We start from the raw sequence: 10918 nt of genomic DNA on the forward strand, positions 1-10918 counted from the left end.
AAAAAAAAAGAAAAAAAAAAAAGTGGTATCGACACATGCCGATATTGAGACATTGTGATGAAGAACAACAGGCATAAAAAATGACAGTGCTGTTGACAAATATATAGTGCAATTGACACGTAGCGCTGCAGTTTCAGTTTCAGTAGCTCAAGGAGGCGTCACTGCGTTCGGACAAATCCATATACGCTACACCACATCTGCCAAGCAGATGCCTGACCAGCAGCGTAACCCAACGCGCTTAGTCAGGCCTTGAGAGAGAGAGAAAAAAAAGGTGAATAAATAATAGATAAGCTTACATAAATAAATAAGTAAATAAATAATAATTATAATATAAAAAAGGTAGTAGTAATAATAATAAAATAATAATAATAATAAATAAATAAATAAATAAATAAGACAACAATGATGATAAATAATCAAATAAATGTAAAACATGAAGACACACATTCACACATACACCCACACATGCATAACAGATATGCACCAAACATGCATAGCGTTGCAGAGACAGTGAAACTTAAAACTGGCAGTTGAACGTGCAATTGACACGCAGCGCTGTGGGACATGCAGAGTTAACGACACGCGGCTCTGGTGACACGTAGCACTATCGGGAGGTAACCACACATACCACAAACTTTTATCAAAGTACACTTTCAACGTTTCGACATCCACAGATTGAAAGTTACTGGTAATATAATCCACGGGAGGGGCTGAGTCACTTTGAACTGAATGCGGACATTCAACTTTCACCTGTGACACCGGAAATGACCTTGACAATTGTCGTCTGCTCAGTTTGACAAGACGGGATTTTTCCAGGCCGTTGTGTGTTCAGTCAGTGGTGTTGTTATAAACGGCTGTCAACAACGTTCGCCCCACTCGTCGACAGACGGAGCTCGCTGTCATTGGTTGGAGCACGAGGTTTCAACGTGGATACAGGTTCGTGACTTGTTGACAAGAATGCTGGTGTGTGACGTTCTAAGTTTGTGTGGTGGAGATTGTTCATCCTTTTTCTTGCGTGTACCATGGTTGGTGTTTTGTTTTATTTGAATCTATACACATTGAACTATGTTTGTGAATGAATAGTTTCAGTTTCATTTGCTCAAGGAGGCGTCACTGCGTTCGGATAAATCCATATACGCTACACCACATCTGCCAAGCAGATGCCTGACCAGCAGCGTAACCCAACGCGCTTTGAAATATGTATAATAAATGTTTAGTTCCTGTGTTGGTGTACTAAATCATGGGACCTGTTTCAGATGAAACATTGTGCATTTTGCAATGCAGGCAAATAAGAACCGGCACGTAGCATGTAATCGATCAGTCTTAATCAAAAGTTAGGCCGGTCTAGTTGCACGCACGCGTGCGTGAGTGCGCGTGTTCGAGCGTTAGGTATGTGCGCATGGGTGCAAATAGTTGGGACGGTCTTGTCTTCCCCAGAGTTTAGGGTATGGACGAGAGAGCGTGAATTGTTTCAGATTTTTAGTCGTTTTTTGTTTATTTTCACACGTATCAGTTAAAAAAAAAAATCTGCTAGGTGCCATACAGTGCAAAGCGCATCATGATCAGTTATACTGGTTGTGCGCTCAAGAAACATGATTGAAAAAAAAATCTTTTTGCAGTCAGTGAATATCACACAGTAGGGCGAGACAGAGTTGAAAGTATTAATTGATGGATCTGTCTGTGTAATTTTTTTTTCATATTTGTCGTGACGATTTTTTAAAACGTTTTCATATTTCGTATAATCACAAATTACCTCCACGTCATACTGCCTGCGCCCGAGAGCGAGCGCGCGCGCGCTGAAATTTATTTCCTGACCACATCTTGTATTTGTGTTTGTTTTGTATTTGTATTTCTTTTTATCACAACAGATTTCTCTGTGTGAAATTCGGGCTGCTCTCCCCAGGGAGAGCGCGTCGCTACACAACAGCGCCACCCATTTTATTTTATTTAATTAATTAATTTTTTTTTTGCGTGCAGTTTTGTTTTTCTGATCGAAGTGGATTTTTCTACAGAATTTTGCCAGGAACAACCCTTTTGTTGCCGTGGGTTCTTTTACGTGCGCTAAGTGCATGCTGCACATGGGACCTCGTGTCCAGACTACCACTCACGGTCTAGTGGACGGGGAGAAAATGTCGGCGGCTGAGCCGTGATTCGAACCAGCGCGCTCAGATTCTTTCGCTTCCTAAGCGGACGCGTTACCTCTAGGCCGTCTGTCTCTCTCGGCTGTCTATCTCCCTCTCTCTCCCTGTCTCTTTTTTTCTCCCTGTCTCTCTGACTGAGATCACAACCCGGAAAGCAAAGATAATTTTGTCCATCTTACTTTGACTGTCGATCTTTCTAAGTTGAAATTAATTCAATAATAATAATCTTATCAAAACTTCAATTCACTTTGTTCAAAACTTCTGTCTCTGTTTGTCTATCTGGTGTTCTTTCTGTGTATACCCATATTTGTTTCAGTATCGAATTCTTTAATAAAACTCGAATAAATGAGTAAATGAATTGCACATACACATGCAGACACAAACACTTATCGCACACACACACACACACACACACACACACACACACACACACCACTCACACACACGCACAAACACCCACACCACACACACACAAACACCTACACCACTCACACACACGCACAAACACCCACACCACACACACACAAACACCTACACCACTCACACACACGCACAAACACCCACACCACACACACACACACACACACACACACACACACACAAACACACGGTTTCAAAGGCACGTATACCAAGGCGATGTTCTTTCCACACACCGTTACCCGCCACTGCATCATTTTGTCACAGAAGTAAAGGGGATGTGGTGACATAATGCCCTGCAATGCTCTTTGTTCACAAAAGTGCACAGAAAGGTGAATGAGAGAGACGTTTTGTAGTCAGCAACAGAGATAGACACACGCACGCACGCACGCGCACGGACGCTCGCACACACACACACACACACACACACACACACACACACACACGCACGCACACACACACACACGCACGCACGCACGCACACCTCACTTCTTCTTCTTCTTCTGCGTTCACTCGTATGTACACGAGTGGGCTTTTACGTGTATGACCGTTTTTACCCCGCCATGTAGGCAGCCATACTCCGTTTTCGGGGGTGTGCATGCTGGGTATGTTCTTGTTTCCATAACCCACCAAACGCTGACATGGATTACAGGATCTTTAACGTGCGTATTTGATCTTCTGCTTGCATATACACACGAAGGGGGTTCAGGCACTAGCAGGTCTGCACATATGTTGACCTGGGAGATCGTAAAAATCTCCACCCTTTACCCACCAGGCGCCGTCACCGTGATTCGAACCCGGGACCCTCAGATTGACAGTCCAACGCTTTAACCACTCGGCTATTGCGCCCGTCACACACCTCACTGACACACAAGGAGTATTTTTTTTTTTCAATCGTCTGACGCAGCAATTGCCCCAGTGTGTCTTGAGGCGTGCATTTTAAGTGCGTTAAATGTCTGAAAACACTTGCCAGGGTTTTTCTTTATGTTCTGCTGTTCTGCTGTATGCATTCTAAACATGTGTGACAAGTGATTACATCTATCTGGGTTTATCATTGCTCAAGTGTGAGCTGTTTTGTTAGATGTTGAAGCTTTTCTGTCGTCCATCCTCTCTCTCTCTGCCTCCCTCCACCTCTCTCTCTCTCTCTCTATCTCTCTCTCACTCACACACACACACACACACACACACACACACACACACACACACGCACGCACATACCCTCTCCTCCATAACCCCCTTCCCCTCCCCTCCCACACACGTACAATTACGCGAAAGAACAATCTTGAAAGACAAAAATATTAATGGTATCCTGATTTTTTTTTTCATGTGCTCTACCCTCCTTATCCTCCCAACCCCCACCACCTCAACCTCATTCCCCCCTTTCTTATCCCCCCCCCCTCCTTGGTCTACATCCATCCCCATCTATCTGACCCATATCCTGTTATTTGCGCGCCAGCCTCTCCCTCTCCTTCCCTCGCCCCACGTCCCCCTTGACCTCCCCCCGCTCCGCCCCGCCTCCCCCCTTCCCGCTTTACAACATCCCTCTCATCCTTTTAACTCCACCTCCCAATCCCTTCGCTCTGTTTATAAAGATAAAACACGGATCTTTCGGCAAACAACACGACCATTAACGCCGTGCGCAAGACTACCCCAGCCAGCTAATAGAAAAAAAGAGGTAAAAGAAGGGTGGGGGTCGGGTGTGGAGGTTTGGATGGGTGGAGTGGGGGGAGGGGGGGCGGGGGGAGGAGAGGAAAGGAGAGTGCGGTCACTCTCTTTCTTTGTGTTGAAGCGGATATGGGGGTGGAGGTGTGTGTGTGTGTGTGTGTGTGTGTGTGTGTGTGTGTGAAAGCAAATGAATTGGAGGATTGGCTTTTAGATTTCCAGTGGTTCAGAAGGGCAACCAAATACCTCCGGAGGATTGGGGTATCCAGAGAGATTCTCTCCTCATTGTTATAAATTGGCTGTAGAGAAGCAATAAAAGTCCTGGGAAGTTTGAATTTTGATACTGAAACCACTCCCCCTGGAGTTGACACAGACCTTGACAGTTTGGTGAAGAAATTAACTGAACAGTCTATCCCCAGGAGAAACACCATCCGCGACAGAAGCATCTTTAATTCCAGATCACAGTCACCTTCTGAGAGTGTTGAAGAGTTTGTCCGGGCATTGCAGTGACTGGTGCTTAACTGCTATTACTAGGATCCGGATGATCACGTCAGAGACAAACTTGGGACTGGTCTTCGTGATCAGCGGGTGAAAGACTTCAGCTGACACCTAGCCTGACTCCAGACCAAAGATGGACTTCAGCTGACACCTAGCCTGACTCCAGACCAAAGATGGACTTCAGCTGACACCTAGCCTGACTCCAGACCAAAGATAGACTTCAGCTGGCATCTAATCTGACTCTAGACCATGCTACAGAAATACCCAGACAGCAAGAGTTAATCAAGTAGCAGATGCATGAGCAAATTCAAGCAGCTAGTGGAGGGGTCAATCTCAATGAGGCTTACGTTTGTTATCGGGGGCTGAAGTCGAGGTCTGACTATGGAGGCAGAATTCCACAGAATAGGAGGGGCTCCAGAAATCAGCATGCTGAATTCCCAAGTGGAGGGAGAGAGGGGAGCACGTGGCACACGATGTGGGTATGTACACATCGACAAGCCATGTCCAGCCAAGGAACATAAATGTACGTGATGTGGATATGTGGATATGTACAAACACAAGCCATGCCCAGCTAAGCGACGTAAGTGTAAAACATGCCAGCAGGACCATTTCAGCAGATGTTGCTACATGAACAAACCAGGTTCGCCTCAATAGTTGGAGACTGACACATACTGGTTGAATTCAACAAGTGCTGGAAACACTGAAGTGTGGACTGTTGGCTTGGATGTATGTGGTGATGGCCACATGACAGTTTTCAAAATAGTCACCGGAACTGTCATTGAAAGAAACCGATCATGAGACACTGCAGCATGGACCTGCACTACCTGCATCATCCACTACACACGTGAAGTCACCAAGTGGAAGAGTATAAGGCGAGTTCACTGCAGAATATACACACAACGGCAGAGAGTTCACTTCCAGATCCTAGTGGTACATCAGTCGGACGGCAGCAAAATCTGCTCAGCAGAGCAGTACGTGAATCAATATGACTGCACTGAATGACGTCGAGAATGAAGATGTTTATGTGTATGGCAGCACAGGGTTGCTGAAAACATCGCCAGTCAAGCTTGTGCTTCGAGACGGCACCAAACCATACTGTATCACCACTGCTCTACACATTCCCTTCCCTATCCGTGGTGAGGTGAAGCAGGAACTTGACAGGATGGAGCAGAATGGAATCATAAAGAAGGTAACAACTCCAGCTGACTGGTGTGTTCATGTTTTTCCTGTCAAAAAGAATGGTAATGTCAGAATATGTATCGGCTTCAAGAAACTGATGGAGTTTCCCGTCGGTCCGACGGATGAGTAGGCAGGCAGGCTTATCTGTCGGTGTGTGTCCTCATATGGGAGAAGAGGCCGATTCTGGATGCGCAGCACTTCCCACAGGTGTTGCAAGGGAAAACGTCTCCAGAAGTTGAGCCCTGCTTCCTTCGCTCATGCTTCTCCTTAATGGCCAGCATTCTCTTGTTTTCAAACGTCTTTATGTCACTACAGCACAGCATCCTCCAGCGAGAGTGGTCAAGGGTGTCAGTTTCCCAGGAATCGATGTACTGGACAAGAGTGTGAAAAGACCACATCTCATGGTATCCGGCTTCGACGACAGTGCGCCTAAACTAGCAGGCTCCAAGATATTCACATCAGATGTTTTCGGAGGTTATTATCAAGTGCCCCTGGACAAAGAAAACAAACTACTGACATATTTTTGGAAGTTATTATCAAGTGCCCCTGGACAAAGAAAACAAACTGCTGACATATTTTTGGAGGTTATTATCAAGTGCCCCTGGAAAAAGAAAACAAACTGCTGACATATTTTCGGAGGTTATTATCAAGTGCCCCTAGACAAAGAAAACAAACTACGTAGATGTTTTTGGAGGTTATTATCAAGTGCCCCTGGACAAAGAAAACAAACTACGTAGATGTTTTCGGAGGTTATTATCAAATGCCCCTGGACAAAGAAAGAAAACTACTTAGATGTTTTCGGAGGTTATCATCAAGTGTCCCTGGACAAAGAAAGAAAACTACTTAGATGTTTTCGGAGGTTATCATCAAGTGCCCCTGGACAAAGAAAGCAGACTACTTACTTGAATTACACCTTTTGGAGGTCACTGCATATGCAGACTAGCCATGGGTATCAACATCGGAACTGATGAGTTTCAGCGAAAATTGGAAAGAAACGCTGGGGCAGCAAGGATGCGGAATCATCATCAGTGACATCATTGTACATTGGGCTGTTGTGGAGGGACAAGACCGGAGATCGTCTTGTGTCATGAGTTCTATCGGGGCTCATGACTCAAGCTGAATCGAGACAAATGTCACATCAGTCAGCAAAAACTCACATTCTTTGGACACGTCATCACTGAAAAATCGCAGGAAACTGCCGAGTCCATCTCTACCTTCATCCCAGTTGGCCTTGGACTTTGATGACTTGAGAGAAGGTTCGTGGAATGGGGTTTAACGGCCAGCTGGCAAAAGCCCTTTGCCATGTTGGAGAGAGAGAGAGAGAGAGAGAGAGAGAGAAGAGAGAGATAACGATAACGATAACGATGTTTTATTCAAGAAAGGCCATGGCCCCATTTGAACAGAGTATACATAAATAGGAAACATTTGAGAAAAACGATGCGCACAAAAATATTGTACATGTAATTCGTGAATAGTGTATATATATATATATCTCTCTGTCTTTGAACAATATCGTAGTATCAGCTCATAATGATTCTTCTCTGAAACAGAAAAACTGCGAAGTTCTTGATAACAGATTCATTTCTGCAAGACATTAATAAGTGGAGTAGTGTGATGGCCTAGAGGTAACGCGTCCGCATATGAAGCGAGAGAATCTGAGCGCGCTGGTTCGAATCACGGATCAGCCGCCGATATTATCTCCCCCTCCACTAGACCTTGAGTGGTGGTCTGGACGCTAGTCATTCGGATGAGACGATAAACCGAGGTCCCGTGTGCAGCATGCATCTGGCGCACGTAAAAGAACCCATAGCAACAAAAGGGTTGTTCCTGGCAAAATTCTGTAGAAAAATCCACTTCGATAGGAAAAACAAATAAAACTGCACACAGGAAAAAAAAAGAAAGAAAAAAAATGGGTGGCACTGTAGTGTAGCGACGCGTTCTCCCAGGGGAGAGCAGCCCGAATTTCATACAGAGAAATCTGTTGTGATAAAAACAACAACATACAAATACAAATATAAATAATGTTAGTCTGAAAAATGTTATTCTGCTGTAATACTTTGAAGGGATGGATCTTTTTCTAAGATCATCTAGTGCCGGACAGCAAAAAATGGAGAGAGAGAGAGAGAGAGAGAGAGAGAGAGAGAGGATGTAATAGGAAACTGGCGAGTCCATCTCTACCCTAATCCCATTGGCCTTTGACTTTCATGACTTGAGTGCGTTCGTGGAATGGAATTTTTTAACGACCTGCTGGCAAAGCCCCTTGAATTCAGGTTGTTGGTGGTTTGAGTCTTGGACCTGAGAACGTGACATGCCCACATTTTTTGTGACCTCGTATTCCGTGGAAAGCAAATTGGGCAGCCAACACGTACCGTGGGCAACCTTCACCTTGCGGAATTTCACCGTTTGACAGTGGTGATTTTCTGTGCTTGTCGGCTGCTCTGAGCGTTCGTGCCTCCTTCTCCCCCTTCCGCCCCCCCCCACCCGTGTACTCTTCTTCTCCTTACGTGACATGTACAGATAGAGCCCACCCCACCCCCATTTCCTCCTATGTGGACGACGAACAATGCTTTGTTGGACACCCTGTTGTGTATTGAGTCCCTTTGTTTGTCTCAGAGCCAGTGTGTGTGTGTGTGTGTGTGTGTGTGTGTGTGTGTCTGTGCGTGTGTGCGTGTGTGTGTGTGTGCGTGCGTGTGTGTGTGTGTGTGTGTGTGTGAGAGAGAGAGAAAGAGAGAGTGAGAAAGAGAGAGAGAGAGAGAGAGAGAGTGTGTGTGTGTGTGTGTGTGTGTGAGAGAGAGAGAGAGAGAGAGAGAGAGAGAGAGAGTGTGTGTGTGTGTGTGTGTGTGTGAGAGAGAGAGAGAGAGAGAGAGAGAGAGAGAGAGTGTGTGTGAAGTTGAAGTGCGATTTTGAGAGTTCATTGTCGAGTGCCGTCAGTCACAACTAACACTACTGTAAAGTAAGTGACCTTGTAAGCACCCACCCCTGCTTTGTCCAAACATGTATAGAGCCCACCCCACCCCCATTTCCTCCCATGTGGACGACGAACAACGCTTCGTTGGACACCCTGTTGTGTATGGAGTCCCTTTGTTTGTCTCAGAGCCAGTGTGTGTGTGTGTGAAAGAGAGAGAGAGAGAGAGAGAGAGAGAGAGAGAGTGTGTGTGTGTGTGTGTGAAGTTGAAGTGCGATTTTGAGAGTTCATTGTCGAGTGCCGTCAGTCATAACTAATGCAAGTACCGTAAACTATTTGACCTTGTTAGCACCCACCCCCACTTTGCCCAAATTGATTTCACCCAAAGGTTTTGGGGTGGACATTTACTGGGAACTCGACCTTTCCGGGTGGTTATTACCGTACTTAGTTCCACCATACAGAACTGGCTAGGCTGGGATGAGAGAACAAAGCGGCAACCAATACAACAGGCACAGCGTCATTGACGGTGCTATAATAATAATAATAATGGTATTTATATAGCGCTGAATCTTGTGCATAGACAAATCTAAGTGCTTTCGCACCAGTAATTCTCACGCACGCATAACCCAAAAACTGGAGAAACTGAAGACAAGGAAGAGGCAGGGAAGGGAGGCTATTTTGGGAAGAGGTGGGTTTTAAGGCCAGACTTGAAAGAGCTGAGTGTGGAGACTTGATGAAGCGAAAGAGGAAGTTCATTCCAACTGCAAGGTCCAGAGACAGAGAAAGAACGGCGGCCAACAGTCGAGAGTTTGAATCTGGGTATGCGTAAATGGAGTGGATCCGAAGCTGATCGTAGTGAGCGAGATGGAGTGTAGAGGTGAAGGCAGCCACAGAGATAGGAAGGGGCTGATTTGTGAATACATTTGTAGCATAGAATGCTGATCTTGTACTTTATTCGGTGTGAGACAGGGAGCCAGTGGAGATGTTGCAAAAGAGGAGTGATGTGCTCAGATCTTTTCTTTCTGAGGACGAGTCGGGCAGCAGAGTTTTGTATGCGCTGAAGGGACTGAATGGATGAAGCAGGCAAACCAGACAGTAGAGAGTTACAGTAGTCAAGGCGAGAGAGAATGAGAGAAACGACTAGTCTAGATGTTGCGTCAATGGACAGATATTTCCGGATGGAACTGATGCGCCGCAGTTGACAGTAGCAGGATTGACATGTTTGACTGATAAATTTTTGCATGGACAGTGTGTTGTCAAGGACAACGCCAAGGTTCCTGACTGAACTGGAAAGAGGGATGGATGTACTGCCAAGTTTGATTGTGTCAGTTGTGATGGAATAGAGTTTTTGTTTAGTTCCTATGATCATTGCTTCAGTTTTGTCCACATTCAATTGTAACTTATTTAGAGTCATCCAATTTTGAATATCCAGGAAGCAGTTGGATGTTTCTTGCAAGAGCGACGACCGTTTTCCAGGTGTATCACTCTTCTGGAGTTGAGTGTCATCAGCATAAGAATGATGACTGACATTATGGCGGTTGATAATTTCAGCGAGAGGAGCAGTGTACAGTGTGAAGAGCACTGGGCCTAAAACAGACCCCTGTGGGACTCCATGTTCAATTTTAACGGGTTCAGACTGGAAATTATCAACAATGACAGACTGGAATCGATCAGTGAGATAAGATTTAAACCAGTGTAGAACAGTGCCGTTGATATCAACTGTAAAATGAAGACGGGAGAAAAGGATTGAATGGTCTATCGTGTCAAAGGTGGCTGACAAGTCGAGAAGAGTGAGAAGGGAGATCTGTCCTGAGTCGGACGCTAGCAGTAGGTTATTCAGGATGTGGAGGAGAGTGGTTTCGGTGCTGTGGTCAGCACGATAGGCAGACTGAAATGGGTGGATGAGATTGTTGAAACAAAGGTGATTGTTGAGTTGCTTCAGGACAGCTTTTTCAAGGAGTTTGGACAGGAATGGAAGATTAGAAACTGGTCGATAGTTTTTCAAAATGTTTGCGTCAAGGTTGGATTCTTCAGGAGAGGCCGGACGATTGCAGTTTTGAAAGTGGATGGAAACGTTCCAGTGAGAAGGGATGAGTTGACAATGTTGGTAATTGTG

General features: G+C 45.4%; 1 protein-coding gene across 2 annotated transcripts in view; it reads left to right on the forward strand.

The window, feature by feature from the left end:
* Nucleotides 1-812: 812 nt before the first annotated feature.
* LOC143290438 (cysteine sulfinic acid decarboxylase-like) overlaps nt 813-10918 on the forward strand; it is a 47741-nt gene continuing 37635 nt past the window's right edge. Inside the window, exon 1 of one of the 2 annotated variants that reach the window (XM_076599869.1) lies at nt 813-936. The gene's annotated coding sequence lies outside the window, so the exon portion shown is untranslated. Of the gene's footprint in view, nt 1026-10918 lie in introns of both variants that reach the window. The other variant, XM_076599870.1, reaches the window with a different exon arrangement.

Source organism: Babylonia areolata, chromosome 15 (assembly GCF_041734735.1).
Source record: "Babylonia areolata isolate BAREFJ2019XMU chromosome 15, ASM4173473v1, whole genome shotgun sequence".
Lineage (NCBI taxonomy): Eukaryota > Metazoa > Mollusca > Gastropoda > Neogastropoda > Buccinidae > Babylonia > Babylonia areolata.